This window comes from Apodemus sylvaticus, chromosome 9 (assembly GCF_947179515.1).
Source record: "Apodemus sylvaticus chromosome 9, mApoSyl1.1, whole genome shotgun sequence".
NCBI classification, from domain to species: Eukaryota; Metazoa; Chordata; class Mammalia; order Rodentia; family Muridae; genus Apodemus; species Apodemus sylvaticus.
Genome location: NC_067480.1, coordinates 80,215,385 through 80,235,660, shown reverse-complemented (window position 1 = coordinate 80,235,660; position 20,276 = coordinate 80,215,385). Strand labels below are relative to the sequence as shown.

Genomic DNA, 20,276 nt, shown 5'->3' with positions numbered 1-20,276 from the left:
TGCCCACTGAACCATGCCCCGTTTTGGATTTTTTGAGTCAGTCAGCGTCTGACTACATACTCCCAGCTGGTCTAGGACTCGGGACAAGTCTCTTGCCCCTGGCTCCTGAGTGCTGGCACGAGGGTTGTCTACCACCATATCTGGCTCCCAGTGTATTAGTGGAGAATCTTGATGTCATGACCATTCAGAAGGTCTGGGCTCCTTCCTGGGTGTAGGTTGACACTGGTGTCATCTGCACTGTGGGATCAGGCAGTAACCTGGCAGCCGTTTGGTAGGGAGCAGAGGCCAGGCTCATCCGCTGTGACGGGCCCTGGTCTTGATCTTTGATTGTCCGGGATGTTTCAGTGCCTTCCTGATGTCTGACATTCAGCTGTAGGCTTAAGGAGAAACCCCTGAGAGGGACACACTTCCTCTTCATTTGCGTTTTATTTTTGAAAATTCTACATATTCCGTCTCATTTCTCTTCCTCTGGATTGAGGGAAAAAGAAAAAAAAAACGACAACCTACTATAAAAAACAGAACCACCTGGAAAGTAACTTGGCCTTGGGAAACGTAGCAGTTTTTCTGTGAGGAGCCCTCTTTCGTTGAAGGTGGAGTTTCTGCGAGTGTTGACAGGCAGCCGGAGTGGAGGGAGACACTGAGGCTCATGGGATTGGCGTGGGGGTGGAGTTGATTGACGTGCGCCCTGGAGCAGGGGCGGGGCCACCACGCCTCACTCTTCTTCCCTTTCTGGTCCTTGCCCAGGCTCTCCGCCCCTCCCGCCACCGCCTCCTCCTCCCCCTTTCTCTTCTTCCTTTTCCTCTTCCTCTTCCTCTTCCTGCTCTGCTCTTTCTCGTCCTCCTCTCCTCCTCTACATTTATTTATTTACGTATTTGTTTTTAAGAGAAAGGCTCATTTTATTTTTCTGTATGTGTTCTCGGTCTTTCTGAGACAGTGTCGTTTCACCACTGTGTGTCTTTGGCATCTTTGTGGAGAATTAATTGACATAAACGCTGGGCCTTCTGTCATCAGGCAGTGTGCCTGTTTTGATGCTGGGACCGTGCTGTTCTGATTACTATGGCTTTGTAGTATATTTTGAAAATAAGTGCTTGTGCCGGTTGGTTGGTATTTTTTGTAATTCCATGTAAATTTTGGATTTATTATTTTTTTCATTTCTGTGAAGAATGACATTGACACTTTGGGACCGCACTGGGCACTATGAGCAGTGTGTGTTTTTTGTTTTTGTTTTTGTTGCTCTTCAAGATGGCCTTTCTTTATCACCCAGGCTACTCTTGAACTCTTTCTTTTTTTTTTTTAAAGATTTATTTATTATATGTAATGTACACTGCAGCTGTCTTCAGACACACCAGAAGAGGACCTCAGATCTCATTATGGATGGTTGTGAGTCACCATGTGGTTGTTGGGATCTGAACTCAGGACCTTCAGAAAGGCAGTCAGTGCTCTTAACCGCTGAGCCATCTCTGCAGCCCTGCTCTTCATCTCTTAGAGTCAGGAGCACCTTCCCTTTCAACTTTCTGAGTGCTGATACTGTAGGCAGGTGTGCTTACCATGTCTGTCTCAGTACAGTGTTGGAAAAGATTTATCAGTTTTTATGTGCAATGGTGTTTTGCCTGCATGCAGGTCTGTGTGAAGGTGTCAGATCCTCTGGAGTTACAAACAGTTGTGAGCTGCCCTGTGAGTGCTGGGAATCGAACTCAGGTCTCTGGGAGAGCTGCCAGAGCTCTTAACCACCGAACCACCGTGTGCTGAGTCCTCAGTACAGACATTTTAACACTATTAATTCTTATAACATTTTCAGTTTTTTGTTTTTTGTTTTGTGGGCAAGAGTGAGGGCATGCCCACGTGGAGGATGGAGGACTTGGAGTTAATTCTCTCCTGCTGTCGGGGTATTGGGTATCAGTCTCAGGTTGTCGGGCTTGGCACCTTTACCCACTGAGACAGTGCCCTGGCCCCAGGAGCAGTTGTAATCCATGAACATGGGCTATCCTCCATTCGTTTATATTTTCAATTTCTTTTGTCCATGCTTTGTAGTTTCCCATATATAAATCTTTCATGTTTGTGGCGAACTTTATCCCCAGGAATTTTTAAAATATCACTTCACATGGGCATTGTTTTCCAGTTCCCTTTTCTCAGTTAATTGTCAGCAGTGGAAACGTTGTGATGCTTTGTTGCCGTTTGTGTCACTCCGTTTGTGTTGAGGGCGCTCCAGGTATCAACCCTGGCCTGCTGCTTGAGCTCCCAGAGAAGCAGGTGTCTCCTGACCCCTGACCTACACAAACTAGCAGCGACAGGCTTTGCCTGAATGGTGGTTAATTCCTTTCAAAGGGAGATAGTCTGGATCACTATCTCTGAGCACAGCTGGATTTTCATTGGACCAAGGAATGCAGCTGGGCTGCAGCTCAAGCTCAGAGGTGGAGAACGCGCCTAGCACACACCAGGCCCCGGGTTGATTCCCAGCACAGAGTAAGGGAGGAAGGAAGTCAGTCCACTGTCCCAGGAGTGAGAAGGGGCTGGCGACTGAGTGGGGTGAGAGCTTTCCTCATCCCAGGTTGTAGCCCGAGCCTGGGGAATGTTGGAGCAGAGGGCTGAGTCAGGTAGGTAAATGCGGGGCAGAAAGGAGCAGAGCGGCCCAACTGGTGTAATTCTAGAGTCCGGCTGCGTAGTACCTCTGTCCTGTCTTTCAACCCTCAGACCAGGGCCATCCTACGGAACACCCATCCAGGGATGTCACCCAGGCTATGACAACACTTTGTCACAACAATGAAGTGTCACAGGCCTAATTTCTCAGGCCATCATTCTCCCCCAAAGATGTCCTCCACGCCTTCCTCTCCCCTCCCCCATTCCATGTAAATTTAGTTTGAAGCCTCTGCTGCAGTCTGGTTAATCTTAGACTCCAAGAGAGAGTGTTGTTTTAGCTCTCTTCGCTATATCGGGGTCTGTGATTCTAGCACAAAAAAGAAAAGGCAGGTATCTGGAGCTTTTCAGTAACTCCTCCTGTCTCTGAGGTGGCCAGAGGGACTCCAGGACCGTATTCCCGCTTCAGGGGTCCAGAGAACAGGGAAACCCATGCGCCTGTGCTGCTGGCTTCTTCCCAGGTCTGGGTCTCTCCAGCGCTCGGCGGACTTAAAATTCTCCTCCTGTCAGCCCTGGCTTCTGAGGAAATCAGTTTGTGGGTTTTCTTATGAAAAGTAATGAGCAGATTTCAAATTATATACTCTCAATGACACTCATTTTGGGGGTGAGGAAACTCTGAGGGGCCGAGGTCACAGTGCTATTAAGGGATGGGACCCACTGTTCATTATTTTTGTTACTATGTATGTCAGCTGTCCTCTAGGCTTCCGGTCAAAAGTATTTATTCTTTTTTGGGACTGGGGGCGGGGTGTGGCTTTGTTGTGCAGGTATGAGGATGTGAGTTTGAGTCCCGGTATCCAGGTAAAAAGCCAGGCATGGTGGTGCACGCTTGTAATGTGAGCACCAGGAAGAGGAGACAGAGGACCCCTGGGGCGGTCGCCAGCTTAGCCTAATCAGCCAGGCCCAGGTGGGTGAGAGATCCCATCTCAGAAATTACAATGAGGAGAGGTATCTGAGGCTGCCCTTGGGGTGGTGTATACACAAGCACACGAATACAAACATTAATAAGTAGTAAACTTAGTATTTTCTGTCGTTTTTCTCCTCTTAGGGCTGTAGCCTGGATAACTTAATGTAGTGTTTGTATCTTATTTTTATTCACTTTTAACAGTTATGCCTTTGGAGGGTCAGCATTTGGGGCCTTGATGGCCCTGCGTGTAGTGTGTGGTGCGGGGTGTGGGATGTGTGGATGCGTTTGTATGTTCTCAGGGTCTAGTTCTCCATCTAGGGTCAGTGTGAGAGAAGTCTGGATGGTCTGAGTAATTGAATCATCTGTCTTGGCACCCCAGGGCACGCTAGGGGCTTAGTTTCCTTCTGTCCTGAAAAACCTGCTTTCTCGTGCTCTCTGTGGCTTGGCTGTTGGATTCTTGTGGAGTCCTCAGCACATAGTTCTGGGAGCAGCCTGCTCAGGGAAATTGGGCGGGTCCACTGGCTGCAGAGGCTGGAACCACATACACTGGCCAATCAGCACAGTCAGCCCTTGGTTGTCAGGGAGCCTTGAGTAGCTTCCTGGCCCTCTACTGTGAAGTGGGGCTTCTCTGTGCATTTTCCATATTAATTTTATTCTCTTCTGCCAGGGTGTTCGGTGCCTCTGTGTAAGAGGATGGGTACTAGGAAGGGCCACCTCAGACTGTCAGCCCCGCACTGACCGAAGTCTGGGGCTGAGGGAGGACAGCCCGTGGTTGTGCCGGTCATGCCAGCGGCAGCTGGCAGCTCGTGGGCTGCTGTCACTCGGTAGCACGGGGTGACCGGTATCATTCCATCAGGTGGCTGGAGTCCTCGATGCCCTTGGGCTGTGGCAGACTTGGCTATCCCTGCAGTCACTCTGACTTTACAGAAGAGGGGGTGAGACGCAGAGAGACAAAGCTGGTTATTCCGAGGTCACTCAGCTCCACCGGGCTGAACCAGGTCACAGAGCTGGCTGTGCCCCTCCCTCTTTATAAAGGCCTCCCTTTAGCCTAGGGAGGCTGGCCCCATGTGCCTGGCCTGCCCCGGTTTCCTTCACACAGGTGTGGGCGCGCCAGCTGAGGACTTCATGACTTCATCTGCGACAATGCGGTTGGGTACAGTGTGCCTGGTGGCGGCCTAAATTTAAACGAAGTGGGCTGTGGTGGGTGGGAGTGAAGATGAGCGCCCTGACTTCATTAAAGCGCGATGTGTTGGGGGCAGGCTCCCTTTCTCTCTGCCTCACTGAATGAGGGTTGGGCTGAGGGCTGCGCATTTCGCCTCCCCTCCCCCTTTCCTTTTCTTACCTTTTTTTTTTTTTTTTTAGTGATTAAATATTCTTATTTATATGTTCTCAAATTGGGACCGGCGGTGCATTTCACTTTCAACCTAAATCTAAGTGAGAGCTGAAGGGCACTTGTTAGTTTACTCGTGGTTGCCACTGGGGGCTATCCCAGGCCGACAAAACATCTGCAGACAGATGTGCTGACACTGGAGCTGTATTCCCAGCTCCAGGCCCCAGGGTCGCTGGGTGACCCTGAACCTGTTTCCTCTCTATAAAATGGTGTTAACAGTGTCTGTGTTTTAGGATCACTGGGCATGTGACGTCAGGTTCATGCAGTCCTTGGTGAGCTGTGTATGTAGAGGGTATCCACACCTCCTTGGCTGACCTCATTTGCTCTGTGCCCCGCTGGCTGGGGTGGAGCGGGATAGGACACTGGGAGGGCTATCCTGCTGAAGGTGGCTAAGAGGATGGCATGAGGCATTTGTTGGTGTGTGTGTATGTGTGTGTATGTATGTGTGTGTGTATGTGTGTGTGCACATGTGTGCATAGGCATGCATCCTTATGCATACACACACACACACACACACACACACACACAGGAATTGTGTGGCTCTGACTTATCTCTTTGGGGACTTTGGATGTTGTAGAGATCTGAGTATCTGCACTGTCCCTCCCAGAGGCTATCTTTCCAAGATTTTACCCCATTGAGTCTTCCTAGTTAGCGTTCTCAGCCTTTAAATGCCCAGATTAATCGCAGCGCTTGGGAGGCAGGCAGATTTCCAAGAGTTCAAGTACAATCTGGTCTACATAGTGTGTTCCAGGCCAGCCGGACAACAAACCTAACCTTGCCTTAAAAAATGATCTTGCCTACAGCTAAAGAGATAGCTCCATGGGTAAAGGTACTTGTCACCAAACCTGCTGACCTGAGTTCAGTTCCTGGGACACACAGTGACAGGAGAGAAACAATTCGTGCATGGGGTCCTCTGACTTATAGGTATGTGCTGTGTTAATAGATAAATGTTTAAAAAAAAAAAGGCTGACCTAGGGCTGTAGCTAACACGTGCAAGATTTGTTCCTTAACACTGCAAAGCAAAAGCAAAACAAACAGACCCAATATTTAGTCTTTTATGATGATGATGATGATGATGATAAGTTATATAAAAGCTGGGGAATTTTTGAAGATAAGGGGAAGAAAACGCAGAGGTCCATCTCTACTCTTCAGACAGTTTCAGGATCTTGGATTTTTCCCCAGTGATTTTCTCACACGTGTATGCATCTCCGTGCCTGCCTGCGTGTTGTTTTCTTAGAGAACCAGAGCCAGGCCGTGTGTGTTGCTCCGCGATGTGCTTCTGGGATACTGTGTGGTCGAGCTTTTACAGCCCAGGCAGTGTTTAGTAGCTCGGATGGCTGTAGCCTCTCTCTGCAGCGCCTTTTACCTCAGGCAGCTCTTTCCTGGGCCTCCGTCAGTGAGTACTTCTGTGGAGCTGGCAATTCCCACGGCTAGGTAGAGATTCTCTGCCAGCCAGAGATGGTTCCGTGGTTAAGAGCATTGGCTCCTCTTCCAGAGGACCCGGGTTTGAGTCCCAGCACCCATGTGATAGCTCAGCAGGTCCAGGGAATCCTCCATCCTCTTTTGACATCCATGGGCAATGGATACACATATTGTACACACACACACACACACACACACACACACACACACACACACACACGGGGAAAACACATATACAAAAAATAAAATAAATGGAAGGAGATTCTCTAGCAGGGTCCTCCGAACTAAGTGGTGTGTGGCTCTCAGAGTGTGTTGTACCCTGCCTGCATCTGGATCTTCAAGTCCCTGGACCTGGCTCTCTGCAGTGAGCTGGGGTAAGCTCTGTGCTTCTTCTGTCTTCTGTCTTTCCACTCTGCTTTCGGTCCCTCACCCAGTCCTTCAGGTGTGTTCCTCCAGGGGCTGTGGGTATCCGGAGAGGTCACTGTGGCCCTCTGGGGATCCTAGTTCAAGCCCCAAGAAGGCAGAATAAGAACAAAACCATTCTTTTTGGTTGACAACCAGTTTCCCTATGTCAGACCCACTGACCACCACGAGGCGAGGGAGAAGTGAGGTTTCTATCTCAAATATGATGACGAGAAATGTAGACGTACGGTACACGGGGCTCCTTCATGACATTTCTTTTTATTCATCCCCTGAGTGAGATCTCAGGGCCAGAGCTAGGGCTTTGAAGGGTTAACTTATGCTTGTGTGCTGGCTTTGTTGGAGGCCCACAGAGTAACACTTGGATGAGTGAGCTGAAGATTTCACATGAAAACCGCACCAAGCAGCCCATACTGCTACCCTGCCCCTGACAGAGGCCCTTACATATGCCAAAGTCTAGAGATTTGCTCGAAACTGCCCAGGGTATTGTCAAGGAGCTGTAAGTCCATTCTGTCAGTGACTAATAATGTTTGTAATTTAATAGTTATTGAGTGCTTGATACATTCTGAGAATTTTTTTAAAAAAAGTATTCATTACGTGTGTGTGTGTGTGTGTGTGTGTGTGTATGAGAGAGAGAGAGAGAGAGACAGAGAGAGAGAGAGAGAGAGAGAGAGAGAATCCCAGGGCATTTGGGTATGGTATATTTATGTGGACACGTGAGACACTACAGCAGGCATGCTGAGGTCAGAGGACAACCTAAGGAAGTTCTCTCCTTCTACCATGAGGATTCTGGGCACTGAACTCAGGTCTTGGGGTTTGGCAGCAAGCACTTCAACCATGGAGCCAACTCACCAGCCTCCAAAATAGTTTACAATCATTTCCTTCCTTGTTCCTCGTTCCGTTTGTATAAAGATGTGTTTTTAGCCAAGGCCCCACCCCTCTTTTCTAATAAATGAAGAGTATGTGAAACTTAAAGATTCAATTTAGTAACTTGGCTTTAAGGAACATCATTGATGGCTCGTTGGTTAGTTCGTTCGTTCATTCATTCATTCATTCATTCACAAGTTCCCTGATTCCTTCATGTCTTAGATTATTGATTCAGTCCTTCATCTCTTCTGCAGATGTCAAAGCCTCACCTTGTGCTGGTTGCAGCTCTGTCTGCGGCATGTCCTCGCCCTCACAGAGTGTTCTTTCCAGTGAGTGAGACAAGATAACTTAGTAACAAATTCCCGATGCCTGGCAGATGTGCTGGCAGCTGCAGCAGGCAGAAAGGCAGGGCCCTGTGTTAGCCATGGTGGAGGGCAGCGCCTATGTTTCGAATCAGAGACCTTCAGGGCCAGCAAGAGTCTTGGAGATGGATGCTCTAGTTGCACACATGGGCGCAGGAAGGCAGGGAGGACTCGTGGAAGCCTCCAGCCGACGCAGTTACAGAAGGGCAGGTTCAGGTCTCTCTTCTCAGTCCTGCGCCTTGCACAACACCACCCTATCTCCCAGGGTTGCTTTTCCTGGAAAGGAATCCCAGCAGATGTTGGTCGCATGCTAAGCTGGCCTTCTGGAAAGCACACCTGGGTTACCTGTAGCCCGGAACCAGAGTTGATTGCCAGGCAGGTGAGTTTACCAAAACACACATCTGGAAGATGGAATGTTCTGGTATCTGGCAATATATGTGTACTCTCTGAACTGGGCAACGAATGTCCAGTGAGGCTGAGTCAATATTAGTGTGTGTGTGTGTGTGTGTGTGTGTGTGTGTGTGGTGACTGTGGAGGCTAGAGGTTGACATCTGGCATCTTCTTCAGTTGTGTCTCCACTTTTTGTTTTAGAGGAAGGTCTCACTGACCTGCAGCTAGACTGGGTGTCCAGCAAGCCCCAAGGATCCTGTCTCTGTCTTCCCAGGGCAGGGCTTGCCGGCCTGTGCCGCTCCATCCGGTGTCTGTGGAGGTGCCAGGGACTGAACTCAGGTCCTTGTGTACATGCAACGAACACTTCCACCACTGAGCCGTCTCCCCAACCCCCCTCCCGCCCGAACTGATATTATTAAGCATCTGCTTCTTGTTAATTTGATAAGATCTTAAGAAGCCCCACCCTGCAAGACAAGCGAGCTGGGGCCCAGTGCTGTCTGGCTATAACCAGCTCTGAGACAAGGCTCTCAGCCTCAGCACCCTCCCCTGTGAATGAAGGGCAGGCAGATGACATCCGCTCAGATGTCCATTTTTGCTCCTCTCTTTTAAAGTAGAGAATAGACAGGGTCCCCCTCACAGAGCTTTCCAGTGCCTCACACATCTTCTAATGGAGAGGCTCCTCCAGGCCACCAGGCTCCTCCAGGCCGCCAGTCTGAAGCTACCCGGTATTAGTTAGTGGTTAAGTGGCCATTGCCCACACAGCGTGCTCCCCACAAAGTCAGCCTTACCCACAAGTGTTTTCCTAGAACCCCCACTGTTGACATGAGGTTGTGATATTTTGGGTGTACTTTCCTGGCGGTTGGGCCGTAGTGATTTCTGTCTTTTGTACAGTCCTGTGTCTCAGAACACATCCAGCCACATCCCACTCCCTCCCACTGAAACCTAGAGCGAAACCTGGGCGGACACACGGGCTTCAAAAGTACAAAGTGATGGGGGGGGCGGGGAGGGAGAAAGCAGCAGGAAGTGGGGGGGAGACAGAACAAAGCTGGTGGTGTCTGTTCAGAGAATAGAGCAAAATGACCTTTTTAAATTTTTTTCTTTAAAAAAAATTGTACTGTTTTCTCTGGTTGTTGAGGTGGATGCTTTTGCTTGTGTCTAATGGTTTTGTTTTTCTGAGGCCTATGGGAAGATCAGCAGTGAGGGGGATCTGGCTTTAGGGAAGCCTCAAACACTCCACCCCTGCAGAGGTTATGCAAATCCCAGGGAGCAGTCTCCTCCTCCTCCGTTTTTCTTATCTGAGGATTTGGGGGACACAGTTAGTACAGTTGAGCCTCTGTACACCTTCCTGTGTAGAATTGCAGCAGGTTAGCCATGCAGAAGCAGGTGGAGAAAGTGGAATTCTGTCTCACACTTTCTTTGCCTCTACCTTAGTTTCTCATTTCCTACCGACTCGGTGGGGGGGGGGACCCTAAAGAAACAGTCCCCCTCCTGGGGAGAACTACTCCTGGCTCCTTAAGGCAGCTTGCCAGGGAAGACTGCACCATACACGACTATGAAGGAGTGGCTTGCTGGCTAGATAGAAAGCTAAATTAGTGGAGAAATTAAACATTTGATTTGAGTGTGGATTAGCTTACACTGAGTTTGGCGTCCAGGGGCCGTGCGTGGTTTTGCTATGTGGTTATAACCGTGATAAAACCAGGTGTAGATTCACTCGGATTGTCTTCTTATAGCTTCCCTTCAAGCTGTTGATGCTGTTTAAGCGATGGCTGGAATACAATAGAGTTGTGTGAAGGGAAGAGATTTGAGCTGGTCTCGCTGGGCACGTTCTGTGTGGGTCCAGTGGCCCAATATTACGTCACGGGTATGACGGGGGTGTTGTTACAGCACAGGCCGTGTGGTTCGGTGAAGTTCGGTGGTGTGGAACGATGGCGTGGCCATCCTGGTGGCTCACTTCTGAGTTGTCCCTCCTCTCCACATGGCCTTCTGTGTTCAGCAGTGTCTGTCTGTTTCTAAGGTGTCTGGATTTGGGGGAGTCTGCCTCCAGGTTATAGGTCCAGCTGGTTAGCCCACAGCACAATCTGACCTTGACTCATTACTTTTATTCCTGGGTGGTAATCTATAGCTCCCGCCGTGCCTTCTTTGTGCCACAGCTTTGAAGATGTCCATGTTAACTCTCTTTGTTCTACCAAATGAACCCGGGCAGGCTGTTTTAAAGAACAATGTAAGGTTTTCGCTAAAAAAAAAATTCTGTTTCCCCAAGATTATTATTTTTTCCTCTGATTTTGTTTAGTGGTGACACGGAAGGTTTAGGTGATACTCTTAGTTGGATTGGTCAATCTGTTTCCAAGGTTCCAACCTGACAGTTTTTAAAACCAAGCCAGAGGGCTGAGGACACAGCTCTGTCAGCAGAGCCCATGCCTAGCGTGTATAGAACTTGGGGTTCAGTGCCTACTACTGAAAAAACATGCTCTCAGCTGCTATGTAATGTCCAAGAGCTAATTTGGGGAGCTTTTCCAACAATCCCCATCTCCTGAGGGCTCCCATCCTGAAGCTACTCTCCCTTTTGGCAATGTCACCATTGTTGAGAAGTGTTCTTGTTTGCAGACAGGTTCTCATACCACAGTCCAGGCTATCCAAGAACTCACTGTGTAGCTCACACTAACCTTGAACTCAAGACAGCCCCTCTCACCTTCTGAGCACTGGGGTTACAGGCATGAGCCCCTGTGCCTGTTTTTGGCATTCCTGAAGTACGGGAAGCTCGGGGGAGGGTAGGTAGAGTGTACTTCTCAAGTTTTGGTTTTGTTTCAGTGAACCAAGGCTACAGAGAAGTTGGCTCGCGTGACTGGAAGCCGTGCTTGGCTGTGGTCAACGGTCAGTGTGCATGCGCTTGATAAAAGGCCTGCCAGTACTGAAGCGAGGCTGTACAGGTGCTCAAGGGACAGATTACTCTTGCTCTTCTATTTTGGGGTTTGGGCACCACCTAACCACTCGATCGACGAGTACAGAGAGATGGAAAATGGTCTAGCCTGGCTTTATTATTTTCCACATGCTTCTCATGCTATCTTAATACAATCATTTGCTTTTTTTATTCTCTAAATCCACAGTGATGGGTTGGAGAGCCAGCTGAGCATGTAAAGACACTTGTCACCAAGCCTGGTCACCTCAGTTCCAGCCTCAGGGTCCCACAGACTAGAAGGCGAGAGCTGACTCCCAAAAGCTGTACTTTGACCTCCACATGCATTGTTACACACACACACACACACACACACACACACACACACACACACAGGGACATACACACACTCTTGCATATCCACACATATATCTGCACACACAAATGTAATGATAATAATGCTTAAAAACTCCACAACAAAGCCAAGGCTCAAACCTCCAACTACCTTTGCCTCTGTTCCTAGGGCATGTTATCTCCCAATAGTGTGGCCTTTTCTCTTTCTTTCCTTTTCCTTTCTTCCCTTTTCCTTTCTTTCTTTTTTCTTTTTTCATTTTTTTCATTTTTCATTTTTTTTTAGACAGGGTCTCACAAAGCCCAGTTTGGTCTGAACTCCCTATGAATCCAGCAATGACCTTGAACTTCTGACCCTCCTGCCTCCACCTCCCAAGAGCTAGGATTACAGGTGTGCACAACCATCCCTGGTTTGCAGCGCTGGGGTGAGAACTGAACCCATAGCAAGCACTGTACTGACTGAGCTAGGGCCCCGGGCGCCCTCTTTGGCTTTAATGCCCAGATAACCAAGAGCTTACAAGGCACAATCACAAGGCACACTCACAAAGCACACTCACAAAGCACACTCACAAGGCACGGGGAGCAGCTTGATCGGGTGGTTGTAAAAATTCTTGTGAGAAATTCGGCACCTAGCATGACTATGTGAAGTTGGCCTTTAAAAAAAAAAATTAAAAAGTAATTCCGATCCGTCTTTGTTTAGTTTAGTGCTGTAAAGACTGCAGTGTTTGCCACTTGGGAGGAGTTTCCTCCCTTACACGCCCACGAACAAGGAGCGTGCATTTGAACATGAAATTAATAGCATGTGTATATGCGTGCGTGCGTGTGTGTGTGTGTGTGTGTGTGTGTGTGTGGGGCTTAGAAACCCACCTTGCCATTAACCGCCAGTACACGGCCGCCCCAAGCATGGTCTTGCGCCTGATCGAGCCGTGAGGTTGTGGAGCGGTGCAGAGGAAGTGGGATTGGGGTGACTTGGTAGTAAAAGGTGAAGCTGGGTGGGTGGGTGGGTGTGTAAGGGAGCTACCACAGGTGAGTGGAGGAATGAGGCAGAGGCCACCCGGCAGCGGCTGGCCCCACCTGTGAGAAGCAGCAGCAGCAGCTGCAGCCCACACTGAGTGAGGGCTGATTTCTGCCCCTCCTCAAGCTGGCCCGCCCACAGAAAGGCGCACAAAGCGGAGAGATTATGCCTGTCAGGGATGGGTTGGCCTTTCAGCGGACCTTCCAGGTTCTAGAACAAAGCTGTCTCAATCCTCCCTGTGTGGCCCCGTGTGGAGGCCTGGAGACTGAATGGGAGCGCGTCGTGAGCACCTCCACCACCGTGAAAGGGTTCTCAGTGTGTGGAGACCAAGAATTAATTCCAAATCCATTATCAATTATAACCTTAATCCTGACTGCTCTGCTTCCAGTGCTATCAGGCAGCTTCACAGCAGCCTTGGTTGGCCAGGCTTGGCAGCAAGAACCTTCACCAGCCAATCACATCTCCAGCCCCATTTATTTATTTATTTATTTGTTTGTTCAGTCGTTCATTCATTCATTCATTCATTTACTTATTATTACGCCTGTCACCTCTTCTTTCGGGTGGGTTCCCCATCTTGTCCTGCTCCATGGACCTGTGGCTCCTCATGCACTGCTCCCCCACCCTTCCCCCCACCCTCGCATTTTGCGCCCACAACGCCTATTACGATCTTTCTTGCCTCTCTATCTTTTCCCACTGGAGAGGACTTTGCTTCTCTGGGAGAATCAGCTTGTCTCAATCCCCAACCTGGTGTTAATGAGCGTTCAAATTGCTAGCCTGGGTAGGACTCATTTGAAGGGCCCCACCTCCCCACTCCCCCACACAGAGAACTAAACAGAAGAGCTATGGCTGTTCCCTTAGCCGCAGCCAACTGCACGCTGCCTGACTCTTCCAGGTCACTTTTGACAAGGTTTCAGGTAAGAGTGATGGCATTCTAAATTACGGAGCAGAGTTATGACGGGGCAGGGAAGATTTATCTTTTGATGAATAAATATTGCCTTGGCCCAATTTAGAGCTTGACAAATGCTGATTTACAGCTGAAAATATGAGGGTTATTTTATGACAACGCGGCAGGGGCGGTGGGGTGGGGTTGAAAGCGATGTCGGTGGCACCCTTGGGTAATAAGCCATTAAAATGTTGCTGCAGGCAGTGCCTCAGGGAGTTCCCTTGGGTGACTGCTCCAGGTTCTTAACTGCTCCTGAGAAGTTTTGGGGTCCAGGCCATTCTGTGATGCGCCACGCTGGTTAACAGTGCTTTGAGGCATTATTAAGAGCTCTGATGTCCCTGCATTGCTGGCAGTTGATCCTGAGAATAACTTCTAAAGGGATTTTGCCTGTCTGTCCTTGTAACTGTGGGGCGATGGTGGCTGGCCATCTAGGTGACTTTCAGAATGCAGATAGTGACAAGATAGTGTTGAGGTTTGAATGCCTTTAAAACACTGTTGAAGAAGGGAGCTGGTGGGCTTCTTTTATGCTTTGGATGTGGCAAATACGTCCTGCTTTTGAATTAAAAACAAACAAACAAGCCTTAGGGTTTGGGAAGATATCTCAATTGGTAAAAGGACTGAGTTTGATCCCCAGACCCTATGTACACAAGCAGTGGTTGGTGGGGCACATTTGTAATCCCAGTTCTGTGGAGGCAGAGGCAGGAGGATCCCTGCCGCTCGACGGCCAGCTAGGCTAGCCTACCAGGCAAGCGCCAGGCCAGAGAGAGACTCTGTTCTAAAAACAAAAACAATGGCAGACACACCTAGTGCATACACCTTCGTATACACACAGGCATCTGGACACATGCACTGAACACCTGGACCATTTGAACTCCGGCAGGTGGGAAGACTCGCGGGGATAAAGGATTTAATGGAAAGCAGCTTGTAGCATATGGCGCGTGCCTGCACACAGCTGTCGAGAACAGCACAAGGTTGGAGACTGTCTTCTTCTCTAAGCTCCTTTGTTATTGACGGATTCTTTGACTAGCGAGTGTTGGTAGCGTAAAGTCTGCGTGTATCTAACATGAGGTAAATAATTCTTGTTACATAGCCCTTCTCTCAAGAAGCAACCACTATTGTGAGCCTTTTTTGTGTGTCTCTGGAATAGTAACTTATGGGCATACATGCTTGTATAAATACACAGGGCTTTTCAGCCGATCGCACCCACTTGGCGCCATCCTGTTCCTCACATCCCCTCTTGTAGAATAAAGACCGTTGATGAAACCGTCCCCCAGTGGCGAGCATCTAGCTTATGTCCTTTCTTTGGTCATCATTAAACCTTATATTGCACCATTTTTCAGAGGTGGGGCTGTTTCTGCAGGATACGTGTCTAGAATCCCTGGCAGACACCTGTCCACGTTTGGGATGTCTGCAGGCATTGAAAAGAACCTTTCAAGTAGCCCGTAGTAGTGAGTTCTGTCTGTGAATGAGACAGCCTTACCAGCGCGGGCTTACCATACCCTTTGATCTTTGCCACCCTGCAGGATAGGCATTGGTGTCTGTTCTCATTTGCATTTCTTTCCTGGTGGGGTCGGATGGGATGGTGGAGTATCTTTTCACAAGTCCAGGGTCCAGTTGTGTTTCTTGCCTCAGAGCTCCTGTCTGCTCATTCTTCTGCTGGGTCGTGGATCTTTCCAAGACTTTTAGATTCGGTACCTCTGACCTTTTTCTATGTTTGGCACAATGTATGTACTTTAAAGCACACTGAGAAGTGTTATGGAGTGTATAACGGCCCCACCATGCTGGTAATGAGAATGGATCTGCTCTCCTGGTATATCCATCCTGGCGTAGCCTGCTTCAACCTTGCAATTCTTCAGAGCTGGAAGCGCTGGACTCAGGCAGCCAATACCTGGAGGTGTGTGGCGCATGCGCAGATGGGCAGGTCAGAATGTGGGCCACAGCGCGACTGGGAAAGTGGGGGAATCACTGAAGGGCTCCAGGCACTGAGCATTTGCGTTTAGGAAGATGAATAAGCCGAAGTGTGGCAGCTACACACTGAGTTTGCAAAATCATGGTGTCCAAAGAGACAGGGGGAATTAGATGCTCATATTTTTAAACAATATGTCAGTTATTATTTTTCAACATGTCTCCTCGGATGTCTAAACTTTAAGCAGTGGTTCTCAACGGAGAGTCTTCTCGAACCTTGGAGGGGTGGCATTGGTTATTGTCAAGTAACCCCTTGACTGTCACCTCTGGGGGAGGGGGAAGAAGTGTTACTGGTGTTGAATGAGTAGAGGCCGGTGCTGCCAAACACTCTTGTGGATACAAGAGTGAGGCCGAAGCACCGGTACCCACACCTGAGATGCCCTGAGCTCAATAAACGTCCGATTCATGGAGCCGCTGTTGCTGTGCATTGCCAGACATTTTGGATTTGCGTTCTTTAGCGTCCCACAGGGATCAGCTGACTTACTTGTAACTTAATGCCAGTTGTGGAGGCAGAAGGAGCTGTGGGAAGACTGAACTCATGTCCAGCTCCCTACTGAAGGAGTGCTGGCTCTCACTGTGTGGACAATGGTGGACCAACCCTGTCGGTGGTCGTCTGTTCCTCGGACTCCTGCGTCCTTGTTGGGTTTCTTTTGGCCTCACATCTTTGGTCAGAAGTTTTAGGGCCAGCCTTTCCCTAAGGATACTAAATATCCGAGAATACCTTTCGATGTGTGTGTGTGTGTATACACACATAAATAAATATATGTTTATATTTATAAATAAAATATAATATATATATATTATTTAATGCATATGGGGATTTCAGTTTTGTGTATATGAGTGCAGCACATGTGTGCCTGATCCTCAGAAGCCAGAAGAGGCTTTCAGATCCCCTGGAACTAGAGTGAAAGAAAATTGTGAGCTGCCATGAGGGTGCTGGGAATCGAACCCGGTTCTCCACAAGAACAGCAAATGCCCTTAACCCCTGAGCTATCTCCTCAGCCCACAGGTGGCATTTTCAGTGTGCCCCAGCTCCTGGGTGCAACGGGACCCTGCTGGTCTCTAGCCAAGGCTCAACTACACAATTTCCCAAGCCCTCTAGACTTCGAGGGAAGGTCGCGTTCCACATTCAACCTGGGTTGCCAGTAGGAAGCAGCAGAAATCTCCAAGGCTTTCTCCAGTTTAGGAGAAGTGGGGGCTGACAGTGGATGTTTAAAAGACCCACTCCTGGCTGAAATGGCCACTGCTCCCCATGTGGGCTGTGGAGAGGCTACGCTCTCTGGTCTGAAGGTGAGCTAATGAGGAAGCCACCAAGCAGTGGCAGACATTGGAAGTCCCCGCCCTGACGCCCCTCTGCAGTTCTGTGGTAGAAGCTGGGTTCCAGAGGAGCCTGCTGGCCTTGCCCAGCCTTCCTACTCCTCCTCTCCCTGTCTGGGGTAAGGTTCATGTCTCACCTGAGGCAGCAGATGCGAGCTGAGCCAGCCTCCAGCCCCAGTGCTAAGCTTTGCACACACACACCCCTCACCACTGTTGCTGCTGAGGGCTGCAGCCCATGTGAGTCCTCTCCTCAGCACAGAAGCCAAAACACAGCAGTGCCTGGGCCGGCATGGCACCCAGTGTGGTCCCTGCTCTCGGTCCCTTGGTGCACCTCAGCTTCCTCAGCCCCTGTAACACAGAGGAGGGTTTGTAAATTGAGGGCAGCCTTTGGGCTGGACCCAACCAGTCTCTAAGAAGATGCTGGGCCAAGCTGACTTCTGACTCTCTTTTCATTCAGTAGAGAGGTTCAGATTTCATTTTCATGGCTGATTCGGTGGCTAGGGATGTCAGGGTGCCTGGGTGGGCGGTTCCATCTAAGAGTTTCACTCTGCCCTGTTTAAAGAAACTGTTTAAAGAAACTGCTAAAAATAGAGAAGGCTGTGGGGCGCAGGGAGTGAGGCAGATAAACCCCATCTTCAGGATGCTTCTAGGCCAAAGGATGGGCAAGACCCCTGCTGTAGGGACCCACAGTCTGTCTTGGGGAGCTCCCCATTGGAGTGAAAGACAAAGTTCTCCTGAGAGAGACTCAGTCTGATGGCTTGGGCCTAGGAAGAGACTTCTGATGCTCTCGTAGTTTAATGGGTCCATATTCTCAGGAGCTCCCAGGCTGACTGGGAAGGAGGAGTGTTGAGCCTTCCTTCCTTCCAACGCCATCTGATCCAAGACAGGGCCCTCAAGGAAGCAGGCAGAAGGAGCAATTCTTTTTTTTTTTTAAACAGAAATTAACCTTACTGTAGTTTTTTATTTATTTATTTATTTTATTTATGAGTACACTGTAGCTGTCTTCAGACACACCAGAAGAGGGCATCAGATCCCATTACAGATGGTTGTGAGCCACCATGTGGGTGCTGGGATTTGAACTCAGGACCTCTGGAAGAGCAGTGAGTGCTCTTAACCACTGAACCATCTCTCCAGCCCCAGAAGGAGCAATTCTTACAGCCAGGAGAGCACTTGGGAGGCAGAGGCAGGCAGATCTCTGTGAGTTCAAGGCCAGCCTCGTCTGTAGAGTGAGTTTCAGTTCACTATGTAGCTGAGACCCCGTCTTGAAAAAGACTAAATACAAAAGAAAAGAAAAGAAAAAAGAAAAAGCAGTCATTGAGGGAAGTATAGGATCTGGGGAGAGCACAGAGAGGTGAAGGCTCAGAGCACCCGATGGTTTGGCTTCTGCAGGCTGCACTCCATCCTGACGTGTGTGAAGTATGTACTCTCTTTAATGGTAGGTCTTCAGAACCATAAAAAAGTATTTAAACAGTATGTGTTGTGTGCATGCCTGTGTGTTGTGTGCATGCCTCTGTGTGTTGTGTGCGTGTGTGTGTGTGTGTGTGTGTGTGTGTAGCCATATGTCATGATGTGTGTGTGGTAACCAGAGGGCAACTTGTGGGAACCAGTTGTAGAGGTGGGGCCATCAGCTGAGGCAGCGAGCTGAGCCACCTTGCAGGCCCTGTCACTGGCCCTGTCACTGGTCGTCTTTAGCATTTGTAACTGAGGCCGATTCTTTGGCTGGGCTCTTCATCCTAGAGAGCTGTGAGAAGATGATTTGGAGTCGGGTAAGCATGGGGAAGAGCGTGGTGGTGGTGGGGGAGCTTCAGAAATGTGGCCGCTGTTCCTTTGCCTTTTCCTGGATCAAAGGGGGACAGATGCTTTGGGTCTCTCATTGTCAAGGTCAGAATGTACAAATCTTGTAGAAAGGACATTAGACTCCACCCAGCATGATGTTCCCATTTCACAGAGGAGACTCTGGGGATTCAGAGAAGGGGAAGGTTTTTCTCAGTAATGCTGAGAGGCCATACTGAGCTCAGGGCCTGGCTCCTAAACCTGGTTCCCCTTACTGCTCAGCACAGGCTGCCTGGTGATGACAGTGGTCGGGGAAGTTGTGTGACTTGCTAAGCCAAGTTACTTACTCCCCTGCATGCTCCATGCCTGGAATAAAGGCCAAACACTGCCATAACTTCAGGACTCGCCGACTCTGGCTCCCACCTCCATCCCGTCTTCTCCTGCATCCATAACCAGGCATTGCCCTCACTCCTCAGAGCACACTAGAGACTGATGATCCTGCCTCAGGACCTTTGCACTTGCTGTTTGTTTTGTCTGGAATATTCTCTCACCCTACCCCATCCCGGATGTCCCACACTTCCTTTTGAGATTCCTCCCTTGACCCTCTAGGACTAGGTCCGTTCCTTCTGAGCCGTTCTCTGCCCCTCCACCACTGTGTCATCTTCTCTAGCATGTTTATAACCACACACCTTGCTGTATATTCATTTATCCAGTATGTCTCCTCCTTGTAAGTCAGAAACACTGAAGTGTGTTCTCACTGCTGCTTGTCCAGCATCCAAATCATTCCTGAGACACAATAGATGCTCAGTTCCTATTTGTTCAAAGGAAAAAGAGAAGAGAGGGAGGGAGGGAGAAACAGAAGGAAGGGAGGAATAATAATCACACATTGAACTACAAGGAACCCCAGCATGGGTAGAGCACTTTCCCAGCATGCTCTGAAGCACTGGGATTAATCCCCAGTATCACAGAGCTGGAAGTGGCTCACAGTCTGTAATCCCAGAGCTCTGGCTCCATCTTTCTGGTGTGGTGGAGTGGGAATGTTCCCTGTCTGACCTGAGCTCTGTCCACTTGTATGGGCCTCACCTGTAAGTGAAAAACCTAGGGCTAAACCAGTCATTCAGAAGAGTCTGTGCTGGGGCTGGGGAGATGGCTCAGCTGTTAAGGGCACTGACTGTTCTTCCAAAGGACCTGGGTTCAATTCCCAGCACCCTCATGACAAGTTATAGCTGTCCGTCCCCCAGCTCCAGGGGATCCTAACCCTTTATGGCCTCCTAGGGCACACCAAGTTAAATAAACACAATTTTAAGAAAGAAAGAAAATGCAGTGTTTGTAAGCATCGAGGCCTCACAAAGGCCCACAACTTGACTTTTGGCTTTACCTTACCAAATGATAGGTTGAAGGGAATGTGCTGAAGGCTTTGCACCAGGTCCATAGATTTAAAATCCATCCATGAAACCAGATTTCATTTTTTCTGGAAGACAAAGAAAAGGACAGAAGACCTGAGCCAAAGATGTAAGGAAAACTGTACTGTCTCTCTGTGTGTGGTAGAGCTGGGAGGTATATAGTGAATACCTGAATGTGTTTGTTCTCCTGAAATTGAGAGGTCAGGAGGGGAAGCTGAAAGTTTCCG

The 20,276-nt window shown here is 49.2% G+C and overlaps 1 protein-coding gene and 1 long non-coding RNA gene across 17 annotated transcripts in view; one reads left to right on the top strand and one right to left on the bottom strand.

The window, feature by feature from the left end:
* Trerf1 (transcriptional regulating factor 1) overlaps window positions 1-20,276 on the top strand; it is a 223,217-nt gene that overhangs the window by 54,089 nt on the left and 148,852 nt on the right. The window lies entirely within an intron of this gene.
* LOC127692172 (uncharacterized) lies at window positions 17,825-20,173 on the bottom strand. Its single transcript, XR_007979417.1, has 3 exons — window positions 20,030-20,173; window positions 19,336-19,457; window positions 17,825-18,145 (listed from the first exon to the last, which is right to left on the bottom strand). It is a non-coding gene; the product is annotated as an uncharacterized LOC127692172 (long non-coding RNA).